The sequence below is a fragment of the Lichenostomus cassidix genome, chromosome 1 (assembly GCF_008360975.1).
Source record: "Lichenostomus cassidix isolate B80296 chromosome 1, HeHo_3.0, whole genome shotgun sequence".
Lineage (NCBI taxonomy): Eukaryota > Metazoa > Chordata > Aves > Passeriformes > Meliphagidae > Lichenostomus > Lichenostomus cassidix.
Window position 1 is genome coordinate 108,027,942 of NC_139479.1, and position 16,224 is coordinate 108,044,165.

The following is a 16,224-nucleotide window of genomic DNA, read 5'->3' on the forward strand; positions in this document are numbered from 1 at the left end:
CTAATAACCAAAAAGATGAGACCACCCTAACCCTGCAAGTTTTTTCTTCCAACTTCTACTATTTCACCTTTATAACAAAGACTCTTCTCATTTATACATATGAGAAATGACTCAATAACTATAATTTAGAAACTGCATAAATAGAAGACTCGTTAGGAACAGCATAAATCATCTTAAAGCAGAAAAGGCTGAGGGTTTACGAAAATCAAGAAAAAGGAAGTGCAGAACTGGAAGGGATTCAAGTCAGAATTCAGTCTTTTCAGGAACCCATGTTTTAACAATGTCATTACAATCAAATCACTGCATAATCACAGAAGGAAATGTTTCCATGCAAGTTTCCCTCACGCTGTTCCCAGAAGACCTGTCCCAAACATGCAAGAATAAAGGCAAGAAGCAGGAAATGTTTTAATTAGGCAATTACTCTATTAACTTAACTCATCTGGGAAATACTTGCAATAACTTATTCAGCATAAATTGTCATTCTTTAATTGCTTTACCTAATAAAAGGCTGTCCTCAGTGCCCAACCTTTCACAGCTGGTTCACAACCTATTGTGGGCACCCAATCTGTGCCCCCTTTCAGATAGGTTTTTTCAAAGGAGGTGTGTCCTCAAAGTTCCAGGTTTGGTCCTCACATCCTTAGAGCATCTCTAAACACTCATTCATATGTCACAGACATGACCTAACTTCCCACCATCACACTGAATCCTGAGCTGCTGGGGACAAAAGGCAGGAAGAGCTGGATTAATGACTGAAGGAGGAAGAATGAACAATTATCCAAGTTCACTATAAGGCAGAGTGTTTTGCCAGGGGTTCTTTCATCAAAAGGGTGACTGCCAGAATGAGCAGAAAAAGACCAAAATGATCTGACACTCAAAAACCTGGTGGCCAGAGTGGTAAGGAACCCTGAATACAGCAATACAATATTCTTACAAACCTGTTAATTCCTATACATGTGCCATTCATCACTTCAAATAGCAATAATAATAGAAAAACTGTAATTTCTCTATAAAAGTGTTCTGCTTTCCCTCCTCAACAACATGCACACAGATTAATAGAAAAGAAACAAGGAAGAGAGAAGCACCAACCAAGTTATGGGATGTGTGTACTTAGTTACAGATATTTAGTATGGAGAGGCTTAAAGAGCAAGCCATAAACATCTCACTAGACAGGCAGCAATCATCAGTATTCTCCCAGCAGCAGCACCACGCTGCAGAGTAGGAGCTCAAATTCCCTCAAGCAGTTGACAGCACAGCAGTACATATGCAAAGTCTTCAGAGTCACAAGCCTTGCTTTAAAGTTAAGAGCACACACTGCATCTCAAGACCGTACGCCAACTTTTCTGGGAAAATATCAGTGCATTGCTGTTAAAAGCCTGCATATGCATCTGCCTGTCTCACAAAAGGCTGAATAGCATCAAGTTAACAAACCTTAGCAGGCCTTCTCCAAAATCCATTATATGTTTTTAAATGCAGCAGTATTAAGGGAACTTTTAAATTACAGAGTACTGTGGCTGGATATAGAGGCACAGTGAAGGTATCTGTTGATTTGTAATCAACTACCTGTGATCTCTAAGATCTAAGGAGAATTGCAGTGGAGGAGTTAAAGGTTTAATCCAACTGTGAGGCTTTGATCTGCTAAAAAGACATTTTAGAGCTGAATCTGAAAAGAATCAGGGTTTCAGTCTGCTTTTCTTTCTTCAGGCTTGTTCTGTTGCCTAACAAAACCTGCACATGCTAGACCAGTGGTGGATTTGACTGAAAAGCCTTTTTTTACCGAACATCCCTAATGTATTATCTTGCATAGAAGCCTTCTACGTAAAAAATTATCATATAAAAAAAGCTTGTCATCTTCAGCACTCTAAGATTTCTTTCTTAATAAGATTTCTTATTTGAAAAACATGGAGGATGACAGATAAAGGAAGGAGTTCGCAGTAATGTTACAGTTATCTTGTTTATCCCCCTCTACTTTGGCAGCACTAGATTCTTAAGTGTTTCCCTTGTGAAGTCACCAATAGATTGTCAATCAAATTTATAAAATAAATATCCTGTGTGTTACAGTCACTTTCAGTACATTGGATTGGTTTTTTTTTTTTCCTGTCCCCAAAATGGAGCTTCTTTAAGAAAAACTGAGCATGGACTTTAAAATGATCTAGGAATATCTCACAGACCTATATTCAAGCTACTCTTAAACAACTATGAACCTCTTGGTTTGCATATTTGAAAACCCCTTTTTATGCAAAAAAATCCTCCTAAGAAACCAAATACAAAACAAAACAAAAACCAACAAAAACCAACAAAGCAAGACCCCCCACCAAACAGGATTATTATATGCTGGTGTCATCATAATGCTTTTAAAGAAGAAGTAATAATTCAAAGGTTGTCTGTCTTGCTAAAATATTCTGACCCTTGAAATAGTTAAGGCTGTGTTTAAATAGATGTAAAGAAATAGCAAGTGTTCTAGCTGCTACTCAAAGGATCCAAATAATCACTCATTATCAACATTCAATCCTTGAAAAAATTGAACCAAGAATGATTTCTTGAAGTCTCAAATGACTTCATAGCCTAGATGGCTTCATGGTCAGATGCAAGGCAAATCATTTTCCAAATAGCAAAAGAGAGGCTCAGGAGAATTATTTCATGGAGGCAAACGTTACTCTCATGTGAGCAAAGCTTATGCAGGGGAGTTGGGCAATACAGAAGAGAGAAAAGGAAACTGCAGCTTCTGCAGCTGGAGGAGGAGGGAAATTTTAAACAGGATTCAAAACAAGGCAGATGACTGAAGGGAAAATGGATCAGAAAACAGCAACAGAACAATGCAAGGACTGAACCCTGTTGTTAAAACTGTTCAATTTGTGAGTTGTGTATAACAACCTTTAGAAACATGCCTTTGGTTTTGTGCCGAATTGTGACACCCTGCAATGGGGAAGTAGTTAGCCTGAAGACAAATTCCATCAGACAAACATTTACCACAACAAGCATAACTGGCTTGCCACACAATATACAGATTTCCTTTTTTCAGTGAACACTAATTGTTAGCTTCCAACTTCCTCCAATAGCTGCAGTGCTGTCCCTGCCTCTTCTCCTTCCCAAACTGTAATCAACTCATGGCATTAGCTGCTTAGTAAAATATCCCTTTCTATTTGCTGCTCTTCCACAGCGTTCCTTGAGCCTATATTACTCACTTCTATTTTCATCTCTCTCCTCCCCTGCTGAGTTATCAGACTAATACTGTTCTTTAAACTGATGTATCTGCCCAGATATTTAACTTTAGTTAAGATTAGCAACACCTTCTCAGGTTTTATTTGTACTTCAATGTTGTCTTGTTTACAACAGCTGCTAAGTCTCTAAATTAAAATAATTATAAAAGAAAAAAAATAGGAAGCTACAAGGTAATAAGGAGCTAGGAAAGGATCATCATTAGCATTATACCTAAATAGCAGGAGGAGGAGCAGGAAAAATTTGAAGTGACAGAATATTATTTCAATGAAGGAATAAGAACAATAAGCTTCTCTTAAAATAGTGCAGAAGCACTGGGAAACCTTTCAGCAGTCATTTTGAGCTTCAAGGAGTGGCACAAATCAGAGGATACAGACTGAGACAATCCTACAGGAAAAGCACAAAAGCAAGACCATGAACTATGAAAAACACCAAAGTTAGAAATCTAGTGTCTTATGATTTTACTAGCTTAATTCTGTAACCTTAATTAAGCACAGGACAGCACAGAGTCACAGGATGGGTCAGGCTGGAAGGAGCCACAGTGGGTCCAGCTGGTCCCACTTCCCTGCTCAAGCAGGCTCAAGCATGTGCTCATCCCAGAGCACATGGCACAGGACTGTGTCCAGGCAGCTCTTGAGTATCTCCAGGGAGGGAAACCCACACCCTCTCTGGGCAATCTGTTCCAGGTGTGGTCACCAGCATCAAAATGTCCCCAGCCTGTGCTGGTGCCTGGGCTGATTCCTCCCCAGATGCAGGACCCTGCCTTTGCCTAAATTCAGATGCTCCTTCTCTGCCCATCTCTCTATCTGCAGGTAACTGCAGGAAAGAAAAGGATTAAAAATCTTTAAGTTACCTCTCCACGTTCCTGTTGCCATTATAATCTCACTTCCTAATCAAATATATATACAGGAATGATTATTTCAGCATTCCAGCTAGATCCTGTATATTGCAGCTTAAATTATTGAAAGAGTATAAAAATGTTTCTGCTCGATTAAAACTGACTTAATTGCATTAAATGCATCTCCACGCTTCTGGTCTTTGACAGGAAAGAAATAAAAAAAAAAAAAAACAACAAGCATTTAAGAGGAAAAGAAAAACCTGTTGATTGAAATTCCTCAGCAATAGTTCAGTCCTTTCTGTAGCAAGAAGCTCCTGCAGGAAATCACTCAGCTTTGTACATTGTGGGACAAGCCATGCAGCACAAGCTGTCAGAGGAACAGCAGGGAGCAAATTCCAATCATCTTCATTCCCTGGAACCTTCAATGGAGACTGGAGGGTCAAACTACAAAATTTAGCTGACACTTTGCACAGGTAAAGCCTTTCTTTTCACACACTACTTTACTGACAGGAAGAGAGATATAGAGAAATAAAGTAGCTCTGTTTTGGGGTAGTCCTGTGTTGGTGAATCTAACTTGAGATACCTCAGAGTCAAGCCTTCAGAAGCTCACAAGTTTCATTACATCCTAGAACCAAAGCAGCTCCAGCATTACCAAAATGTACCAGCATTTGGGCTTTTTTGGGGGTGTGAGTGTGTGTGTTGATTACACTCAGTTTTAATTGAATGGAAAAAAAAAGCACTATAAGAAATTCAAGTGTAATGTGGTAAGTCTGCAGTGCATCTTAGTGTCTTGTGTGTATTTATAAAAATGTACTAGCTCAAGTCAGAAAGTTAAGTTTTCTGTACTCCCACTGTACAATATGGGCACATTCATCATCACTTCATCTGGAAAAGAGAAATTTCAAGCAAATCTCATAGAAAAACTCATCTTAAATATAGGAATTAGCTCAAGAGTTATAGAGACAAATAGAGAGTGGCTGAAAGTGATATCAATCATTTGAGTAACCTTCTAAAACACTGGGGTTTGTCTATGAGAAATGATGAAGCAAAGGATAACCAATGCCATCAAAAACTTGAATGTGTTCCGTCTGTGTCATCTCACGTGAATTACTCTAGAGGGAATTCTGGTTATTTTTAAGGTTTACAGAGCTCACACCAGGCCATGCACACCATGATGTTGCACTCTGCAGCAAAAGCTTATATTTTAAAGATTACTAAACAATCCGGAGTTTCTGTTATCATCCCCTGTGCCTAAAAATCTTTGCAAAAATCTGATATCTATCTGAGTGTATGGAGTTCAAGTACTTGAACTTACTCAATTCCCTCTGCAGTTTAGTCACAACAGAGCTGTTTGCAGTGGGCAACAAATATTTAACATGCTGCTTTATCAGAGGCTTGTCATGGGAAATAACTTAAAGTAATTTATTTAATAAGATTGCCATGATAGCCAATAACATTTCAACAGGAAGGTTGCTCTTTGGACTAATTAAAACTAAAGCTTTTGAGACCTTGGTGCTCTTCTCCCCCAGTCCCCCCACCCCATGTGCCTTCAAAGTATGAGAGATGAAGAGTCTTTCTGAGGTTGTTTACTAAAGGTAATTTGATAGAGTTTTGAGCTCTACTAATGAGCTCATGCGTCTTGCATATTAAATATTATGGCAGAATAACTCTGGGAATACTGAGTCCTTGGTTGTTGGACCACATAAAGAACTGATCTTACAAAGGTCCCAACACTCCCTCTATGCTTTGTGACTTGGTATTGTAATATTAATATTAATATTCCTACTCTTTCTTTTCTGTTTGCATTTTTGATCTCTCCAGACATGGAAGCAGGTTTTATTTTTAAATATGCAAGCTGTGTTCTTTTTAATACCTGTATTTTACTGTAGATATAGTACAGAAAATTTGTCTTAAAATGTAAATATTTACTTCAATTTGGTATTTAATTCTGAGTGAAAACAAGGTCTAAAAGAAAAAAAAGAAAAACAACTGGAAAGTATTTTAAATTATCTCTTGGCTCAAAAAATGAAGGGTCTTCTGCTATACTCGTCAGCAGTTTTCAGGCCAAAACACACTGTTCCAAATTTCTCTTATGGTATATTTCCCTGACTGGAGTGAACAAAAACCAAATTCCGATCTCATCTGATCCTACATGTTTCAAATACCTCATCCCTACAGAGAAAAGTTTATAAAAAAAGCAACATAAAAAACCACTTGTATGGTCAGTTCAGTCGTTTCATTCCATTATATCATTATCAACAGATAAGTATATATTAGAATGGATACATGTGACTGAAAATGATGAAGGTTAATGCAAAATTCTGCTGGAATAAACTTCTCATATCAACAATTTTTTATTGTTCCAATTCAGGTAATTTTTCCTCTTAGAAAGATGGGAGGGGAGAGTAAGAGGAATAGAATATAATTATTTTTACCTATCATAATTGGTGTAACATTCCAACTGAAATAATTAAAATGCTCTAAACTCTTGCTTAGAAACATAATAACAATTTCAATCAGCAGTCATATACTTATTTTATGCCAAAAAGATTATAATTAAAAAAATAACGTTCTCTTTTATGATTGCCTGAAAAGCAGGAATCTCTTAATACATGTAAATAATACGATGTAAATAACGTAAATAATTTGATGTTTACATTCCGTATTTTTTTCTTCTCTCTACATAGGTACATTCTACAGCTAGTTAATATTTAATAATGGGCAAGTAGAATGTGTCAGGACATACATATATACACATAAAAAGTATCTAATCTTAAATGTTTTATTGAACACTGTTTCACTGAAATCTTGCTCAAGTAATTGCTGTAGCAGTTTGTTCAGAACAAAACTCCAGCATTAGAGTAACTATATGTATCCATTAAAAAATGCCTCCAACTCAAAGATTTTATTGTCTACTGGAAAGTCGGACAGATGCAATTAATTTTTCCCATTTTTAACGTGAAATTTAATGGGGAAAAAAAAAATGAAGATAGAAAAATTGTCTTGTCTACAAAATGGAAGATCTCCCATTTCTTCTTTCCCCAAAATATATTTTGTGAACAGAAATTTTAAGGATATTTTTAAAAGATACTATTCCTGTTCAAACTCAAATAAGCATCTTTTTTTCCCCTAAAATTTAGGCACCTGCAGTTCCTAAGAACTTTTCTTTCTGGTCAAACACTATAATCAGAGTGATAGAATTTTTCAAGAACATTCCTATCTCAAACTTTTCTCAACCTTTTTGCTTCACATTCAAAAACAGAAAATGAAGAGGTGAAAAGCAAGTCATTGTTGGCCAAACCAAGAAGGTCAAAAAATTGTAAGTTTCAGAAAGTTAATTTCTAGCTTAAGAAGTGAAAGAGTTTTTATGTGTTCTATTACTACTGCATGGTATTTCCCCTCAAAAAGCCCCATATTTCTGTCAATACATGATATTTATTTCAAACAACTACAAAATTATATGTTTCAGATCCTCTTAAATATTTATTTTGGTTTGAAAATTTATAATACAGACCAGTTAACTGTCTCATTTTTCCAGAAATGTCTTTCCATTTTACCTGATCCTTTTGAAGTCACTAGAACTCAAGCAAAACCAAATAAGGTGTTTGTGAAAACAAGAGGGAAACATTTCCTCAAGATATTTTTGATTTCCCAGCAGCTTGATTTCTGGAGATTCTACCAGATGTATCTGTTGGTTTGCAGAAATGCTAAAACACTGAAAAACTTTCAGGTACCACAAGTATTCTAATCAAGTATTCTCTGATTCTAAACAGGGCATGATTTTTACGCAATGCTCAAATCAATTTTGCTCCAGTTCCTCGAGATCATGAGGGCTGCATTCTGCTGTCACCACTTGTGATGATTGCTGCCTCTACACCTTGAGCTCCCATTTCCCACACCCACTTTTAAAGCTCATCAGCTCCACAAGTCACACATCCTGCAACCACACGGGTGGAACTCATGTGTTTAGCCCATTGCAATCACTCCGTGGTTATTATATAATAATATACAATATATATATGTTATATATATTATATATAATATGTATATTATATAACAGTCATTACATTATATATAATATATAATATATAATATATAATATATAATATATATTATATAATATATAATATATATATGTTATATATATTATATAACAGTCATTATTTTTTAGAGACAGACTGAGGTATGGTTAAAGAAATGGTCATAGATTGACTACTTTTCATGTTAAAAAAATGATCTCAAAGTGGTTTTCCTAGCCTATTTTTAGTCCAGGTCTCAAAGCTGTAATGTGCTTAAATGGGGGATTAGGAGAAATGTGTTTGCCTGGTCGTCCATAGAAAAATGTTCGGTATATAAAATGCATGAAAGAGAAACATAACAAAGAAAACAAGGGGAAAAAATAGAAACAATACACCCCCCCAAAAAAAACCCAACTGAAAACCGAGCAACAAAAAACCCCAAGCAACCAGGTAAAAAGAAAAAAAAACCCACAAAAACCCAAAAAACCCCCTTTACACAAGGGAAAATTCATAAATGCTTATATCCAATTCCTTAAAGGTACATTCAGTGTACTTACTACATAAATATTTTGAATCAAGGCAAGGAAAAGCAACAACTTATCAACTTTACTACAGGTTTGAGTCTTCTTACGTTAGAAGGTGTGCAGCAAGCAGCTTAGTAGTATGTATTCTGGAATGCAATATATATTACATGGAAATTCTCCAGGGGAAAATATAACTTCTAGTGCCTAGCTATAATTCCTAAGGTTCAGAAGTAATTTGCATGTCATCTAGGACATCACATACTCTGATTTTACACACTTTACTAATAAAGAACTATTCTGGGATACCAAATCATAAAACAAAATACGGCTCATAATTATTTACCAGAATTTCAGAAAGTCACAACAGTTAATCTTATCCATCCTCCAGCAAGTGCTTGGTTCAAACAATACAGCTGTGTCTCTAACATTTGAGCAATAAAGAGAGAAAAATAAAAGCATATGTCAATAAAATATTAGAAAGCCATCACATTGTCTCTACCACAAATCCCACATTCCTCTTCAGACAGACAAATGCTGTTGATTTACCTACTGACCAAGAACCATCTGTTCATGCCTCCTGCTCCCCATGTCCCTCCTTTCTTTTTCCTTTTCTTTTTAACAAAAACTTAGTTTTAATCATTTGAGGCTAGTTCTCTATAATTAGCAGAAGCTAAGAGCAGCAGATTTCACACAATTGATGGCACAGCAGACAAAGCAGGAGCAAGAGGAATTCAGAAATGACCAAACCCAGTTTTTGGAAAACATTCAACTGAGTCCATTATGGAGACAATAAAAGTTCAGAGTTTGGCTCAAGCAGACACACAGTCCAGCTGTATGGGGCAGCTAACTCTCATAACCTTGTTTCAGATATTTTTATTTCCTTAGGCATTACAATCTATTGAACTTCAGCCAAAAAGTCTAGTTTCCATAATTTCTCTCTCTTGTAGTAGGAGTGAGCAAGTCGTGCTCTTCCTTGAATGACACTGAAGGTCATTCACCAAAAGGGGAAATAAAATCAAGGAAACTTGACTCTTTCTCAAGTTTAAATTCTGTCTTAATAAAGCCCTGCTTGTTTCAGCTGCTCATCTAGAGTACAGTCTAAAGAAGTTGTGTCTCCTCATATTGTAAAGGTGAAAAAAAGATGAATTATTTTCAAATTAAAAAAATTAAAAATAATTTTCAAATAATAATAGAGATAATTATTACAAATTCACAGGGAAAGGTACTCTGATCATTCCTAAAGCAGTGAGGGTGAATCATCTAATTTCCCATTTTAGTGGGCTTCAGTAAGAATGTCAGTGCTAAACTGATAAATAGTTGATAAAATTATCCAGATATTTGCAGCTGAATTTCCAAAACCTTCCATGCCTGCTCCATAAAAATAAGGCTCTTGGTGTATTATTTATTAGTAATAACATGTCCTTCAAGTTACATGGGATATTAACTTGCTTGAATGCTCTTAGTTCAATCAACAGAAGAAAACCACAGGAAACAAAAAAGCATGAAAATGTGATCTTGATAAACCAGAAATCTATTAATTAAGAAGTTTCAGGTTATTTTCTTACAGTTTTCTCTATAATCTCTTCTCAAGCAACTCTAACCATGACAAGAATGTGTGCATATGCATATTCATTAATATTCTAACAAGTAAAATATAAAAATCACAGACATATTCTACAAACAAAGTTTGCCTGAATACTGAAAAAAGGGAAATCTACAAGGTATGCATTGCAAATATCCAATTAGAAACACACTCATTGAAATTTCCAAGGAAAACTATTCCAAAAGAAGTAGGGGTGTTCATGAACAAAAGCCACCCAAGGAATTATTTGTCAGCTCTAGCTGGAAATTATATTTTCGCTTTTTATGTAATAAACATTATTCTAATTTTTTTTTTCAGTTCATGGTCTGAAGGCTTAAGTTCTACCTTAAACTGAAAAAAATTATATAGTTTTTTGCTCCTGCTTTCTTTTAATGTGCAGAGTAACCTTGTGTGTCTTCCCACAAGACAAAACCTAGAATGGTTCTGAATGATGTTTTAGCTAAGAGTTACGAGCAAACTTCAGCCTACATCACAATATTGGTTTCACATTAGGGAAAAGAAGAAAAATAAAAATCTACTACTGATTTGACCTTTCATAACCTGATTCATAATACACAGAAACATTATGGGCACAAGATGAGTGTGGTGGGGAGTAGTTGCTTGGGTTTTGTTTGTTTGCTTTGGGGTTTTTTGAGACAAAGATCTGTATTAAAACAAAGAACATACTGCATGAGGTTGGGATATATTTTCTTGAAAAGAAAGTATCACACTTCTGGGGAAAGGGAAATTTAAAAATAAAAAAAATCTCTACCCTAAGAATTTCCTAAGTAGACCTAGGCAGCTCATGGCTTTCTCTCATGTTTAATAGTCAGTCCATATATTTGCACTGTTGATTTATTTTGCTATCAGAATTTGCTAAGTAGGGATGCTGAACTGTCTAACTTTTACTGTTCACTTCAAACTGTGCTTATGAGCAACTGAACCCTGTGAGGATGTCAAAAGAAGAAAAATCTTACAAGTTTATTTTCTGTTTAGTGAACTGTAAGCAATACAAATATTAAACAGACTGTGCATCTTAAGTATACTATGAATAAAGATTCAAAATACTGAAAGGAAAGCCAGACAAAACAGCAGAATAGCTTTGAATACAATATGAGGGCTTGTTTGTTTGTTTTCTCCAAATAACCTTTTTTCTTTAAATGAAACTAGGGAAAATATAAGACATGATAAAAATCGTAAATGAGAAATAAAACCAAGTCTCAGATACATTCCAAGAGATCTTTTGTTTATATTATTATGCTACGTTAGTAAATAACTTATAGGTAGTTTTATAGGTCATCATTTGAACAAACAAATCATAAGGCATTGTCAAATCACCAACAAGAGAAGAAAATCCTTGGCAATAAAATGCCAAACCCAATTATAAAGCACATATATTTTAGAGAAGTAGTCAGAAGAGAATATAAATGCAACTTCCACTAGAAATCCTTGAAATCGTGTACTTAGTACCAACTCCCAGAAATTACAAGTGATGACATCTTCTGTAGAGGTTTACTGCAGCATTAATTTACAGGAAACTGAAGTTGAAAAATATATTTTTTAAAAGAGGAGTCAAATTGGAATGCCAGGTGCAGCAAGGCTCCGCCAGAGTCAGAGATTTTAATGTGCTGTAAGTAGCAATAGCTTTAAGCTCCTCTGACCCCTTTTGATTTGAAGTTTCTTTTACTACAGCTATTATATCATCTGGGCTGGAAAACACTCTTGTGTGGGCAGTGGGCAGAATACTGATGATGTAATTCATGATTATGTAGATGGAGATTGTAATTGCTGACTTTTAAAAATAGCAGGAGATAATTCCCCCATGACCTCTTTGAGCCAGTGGAAGCTGCTGAAGGAGATATCTTCATAGCTAGAGTAATTAGGAAGCTTGGGGATGTGACACTCTCTGGAGGGTTATCTTAATTTTATATTCTGCTATTTGTACTGCAAATTTTAATGCAACTAATAATTCCTTTTTTTACGCGTCATGATGCATCAGCTACTAGACTGATAGAAGAGGGAAAGAGAGGTGGGGGAAAAAAGCCAAGATAAGTGGACTGGGAAGCACAGATCTCCAGTACCTAGTGAGACTTAACCTTCCACTATTACAATTCAGACAGAGAGTTTTAGTGAGTTGTGTCCACAATGCCCAGCCTGGCCTCACACCACGTCAACAAATAAGTTAGTTGATAAAATAATGTATTTGAGAATGTTCTCTACATGCCACAAGCTAAGAGTGCCCTGCAACGAGGAAAGGAAAGCTGTCACTGTAAAAATGTTATAGCATTGAATAAAAGTCCCATCTTCAGGAACAAAACCCATAAATTATTCCACTTCTCTATCAAGAGCCATTTCATACTACAATTCAGCTTCAGTTATATTTCTAGGTCTGTAGTAGATTCATCCTCAATTTGGATTTCTTTGTGGAGAAGACAGTAAGGACTGAACCAAAGTGAATTAATAGCAATGTGAACCTCTCTCAGGTGAATTTAGGAGGATATAATCCTAATTATGAATTAAATCTATGTTGGAGTTAATCTCTACAGGTGAAATAAATATGGATGGACTGAAATCTGATTTATCCCACATTCTTTCAGAATAAATTTTGGTTCCACAAGAAATATTTTCCAAATGATAGTTTCATGACCTTTTCATGAAAATGGTGTATAAGGTAATTTTTGAGATTCAGAGCAAAGTGATTTCTTATGATGAGCATTACATCATAAAACTCCTTCATTTAAAGGTACAATGGCTGCTTTTTTGCTAACTACTGAGGTTCAAAAGGCTCCCATTCAGCTGCTGAATTTTCTAGGTAGCTTAAGAAGAAGGATGTCAAGGTGCATATAGAAAATTCTTACAACAATCTGAATTTTCTTACAACCTTTGTTTTTAAGAGGGGAAGAAGAGCTTTAATATCTCAGCATGGAAATCTCTGCCATTAACTATGGAAATTGATTATGAGTACAGTCTCTCAGTACCTAGTAGAGACTACAGACTAGGTTGTTCAGACACAAAAGTCTGGAATTTGTCACTGACATGCTCACTGCATGGCAGACAAAGTAGTCCAATCCTGAGGTGTCAACACAGGTTTTCTATTCCCACAGATTGGCATCCAAAATTGCACAAAATTTCACAAAAGAAGCATGGGAAAAGAAAAGTTTGCCTTTCTCTTGTATAGGTCTTAAGTAGCAAATTATCTTTCTTTTCCTCCTTACTCCCTTGTCTGTTTTTGAAACAAATCTATTTAGAAGTTTCATCTTTTCAAATTAAAGTGAGAAGTCTGGGAGAGCAGTAAGGAGTCCACAGGGCAAACACCAAACTTTTTAGTGATTTATAACACAAAATCTTTAGAAGGCTTTTTTTTTTTTTTAAACTTCCTTAGCTATTGCCTAAAGGAGACATCTAGAAATCACTCAAAAGCACAATGCTTCCAGAGGATAAGAATTTCACATAATCACTATTTCTTGAAATAGTTAAGACATTGAAAACACAAGTTACCCTAGTGGAAAACTTGAAGTCTCTGACTTTTTTTTTTTTTTCCTGTATCTGCCCAGATCTGGACTAGCTACTATAATGGAGATAGCCAAGATGCAAATGGAAGCACTTTTAATGTACTGGATCTCCCGTGGTTCACAATTATTTTTACATTTGGTCTCATACATTAGAAAATGGGAATATATTGAGTGTATATGATAATCTGTACCCATGATTGCTGGTAGAAAATTTAGATTGAAAAAGAAATACTTCCATAACAATGCCTAGAGAATCAGGAAATTCATAAAAGTTTTCAAACAACGAAATACATCCAAAGAAACAAACCCTAAGGCACAGAGGAGAGTTTTGTGATGCTCGCCTTTTTCTTATAGGGACCTAAACAAACACAAAAAAAATAAGGTTGTTTTTCATCTCCAGAGAATCACATTGAAGCTTCAGTGCTGACAAAAGCAAAACACATTGCTCACATTTTTAATTTACCATAATACAGCTGCTTAGAATGAAATCAGAAATTACAGTGCTCACAAGTCTGCCCATCCTATTATTTGTTTCATTGTTGTCCCTGACAATACCTCAAGGTCTTCCTTCACAGTGCAGTGAAAAACATTTGAGAATATTGCAGATGTTTTTACTAAACTCTTCCTTATGTTCTCACACTGTAAGTACAAAACTCCATTTCCCCAGTAAAGAAAGAGGAACAAAATAAATCACCCACAAATTTTTTAGTTTTCTTTAGAAAGGGAAGTCACACTATTGCACATATCTACCATCAGTCAACACTTAGGTTCATCTAACATAATCTGATTATTTTATTTCTAATTAACAGAGATAGCTACAAGAATTAAAATTAACCAATCACTTCTCATCTCCATCTGCTTATGTACACTGTGCATAGCCACACCAAAAACACAAGCCAACAACAAAAAAGCCCAGCAAATGAAAGAGAAGCTTCTGGCACAGAAAATTTCTGTAACAAAATGAATATTTTTCAAGTTGACTTCAATGTCAGCCAGCATCCACAGTTCTCTCCCTGCCTATCCAGCCCAAGATCTCTTCATACAATGCAAATATATTGAAGAGCCACAATTTTCCCTGGGGAAATCCATACAATCTCACTGTACCTATGTATGGCAAACTGGTGGCAGTGGCAAGTTCTGCCATCAGACAGAAAAATCATGGTAACAAGTCATATCCAGGGAGTGCCCAGGACACAGCTCAGGAAGAGGATGAAATGAAACCTGTAAAATGTTCATGAGCCAACCAGGTTCCAGACTTGAGGAAAGACTACTCACAGTGCAGGTCTGGAGTCCATGCAGTCAGCAAGTCAGGACAGCAGAGACACCACGGGCACAGCCTAGAGGGAGGCTAGGCTCCCAAACCTGTGAGCACAGGGTGGGGTTGGTGTCACACGTGGGCTGGGAGGAGCACCTGAGGCTCATTGATACCATCAAGCCCTGAGAATTAATCAGCTGCTTCATCAGCCTGGAAAAAAGGCACCTGGGAGAGACTCTATCAGCCTCCCAGTAGCCGAAGGAAGACAAAAAGGGATTTTTTGCAAGGGCACACGGTGATAGGATAAGGGTAAATGGCTTTAAACTGAAAGAGGGCAGGTTTAGCTTAGATATTTGACAGAAATTTTTCACTGTGAAGGTGGTGAGACACTGGAATGGGTTGCTCAGAGAGAGGGGCAGAAGGCCTCCATGGAAGAAGGGAGGTTCACAGGGGGTGACAGAGGGGGACAAGCTACCCAGGAGAATTACAGACACACTGCCTGAGGGGAAATGGACAGAGATCAGGGGGAGTTGGAACAGAGAGACATGAAGGGCAACAAGAGCGGTTCTGGAAGCAAAAAGAAGGCTGAGAAAAGCAGAGCTTAATCACAGATTCATGGAATGTTAAGGGTTGGAAGGGACGTCAAAGATCATTTATTTCCAACCCCCCAAGCACAGCTTCCACTAGACAAGGTTGCTCAGAGCCCCATTCAGCCTGGCCTGTTCTGTGAGTGCAGCTCTGCTGCCAGAAGACAAAAATCCCCATCTTCCTCATACATTCCCCAACTTCCTCATCATGGTAGTCCATCCCCTCCTCTGTACACAGCCACAGCAGTACTTCTTTCCATCCCCAACAGGCTCAGGCTCTCGTTTCTGCAATCTCTCCAAAATCCCATCAGTATTCTGCTCATCCAGGCCACTGATCTGCAGGCTGCTTATCTCCTCTCACACCTCCTCTCTTCGGTGGCTCAGTGTCTCAAGGACAGTCCCCTCCAGAGGCTGACATCCTCAGCACAGCCCAGGCTGTTCCCTCTGGGGCAGGGCCTCAGATGCCCCCAAAAAGCTGCTGGCTGTGGCAAGCTGACACCATTGCTCAAAGAGCTTGAAGCAGAGTTTCTAGAACCCTTCGCAAAAAAACCAAGCTGCAGCATAATTCCAACAGCAGCCAGCTGGAAACCAGGAGTGTGGGCACTTCCAGGAGCTGCCAACACAAGCTGGCTGTCAGAGCTGGAAGAAGCAAAAGCCTCCAGAAGCCACCCCTCACCTTCAGCAGCAGGCT

At 37.0% G+C, this 16,224-nt stretch overlaps 1 long non-coding RNA gene across 1 annotated transcript in view; it reads right to left on the reverse strand.

Moving 5' to 3' along the window:
• The window catches only part of LOC146445508 (uncharacterized), a 73,368-nt gene extending 57,812 nt beyond the window's left edge, over nucleotides 1–15,556 (reverse strand). Inside the window, exon 1 of the long non-coding RNA XR_014852389.1 lies at nucleotides 14,967–15,556. This is a non-coding gene — a long non-coding RNA (uncharacterized LOC146445508). The remainder of the gene's footprint in view (nucleotides 1–14,966) is intronic.
• Between the last annotated feature and the right edge of the window lie 668 nt (nucleotides 15,557–16,224).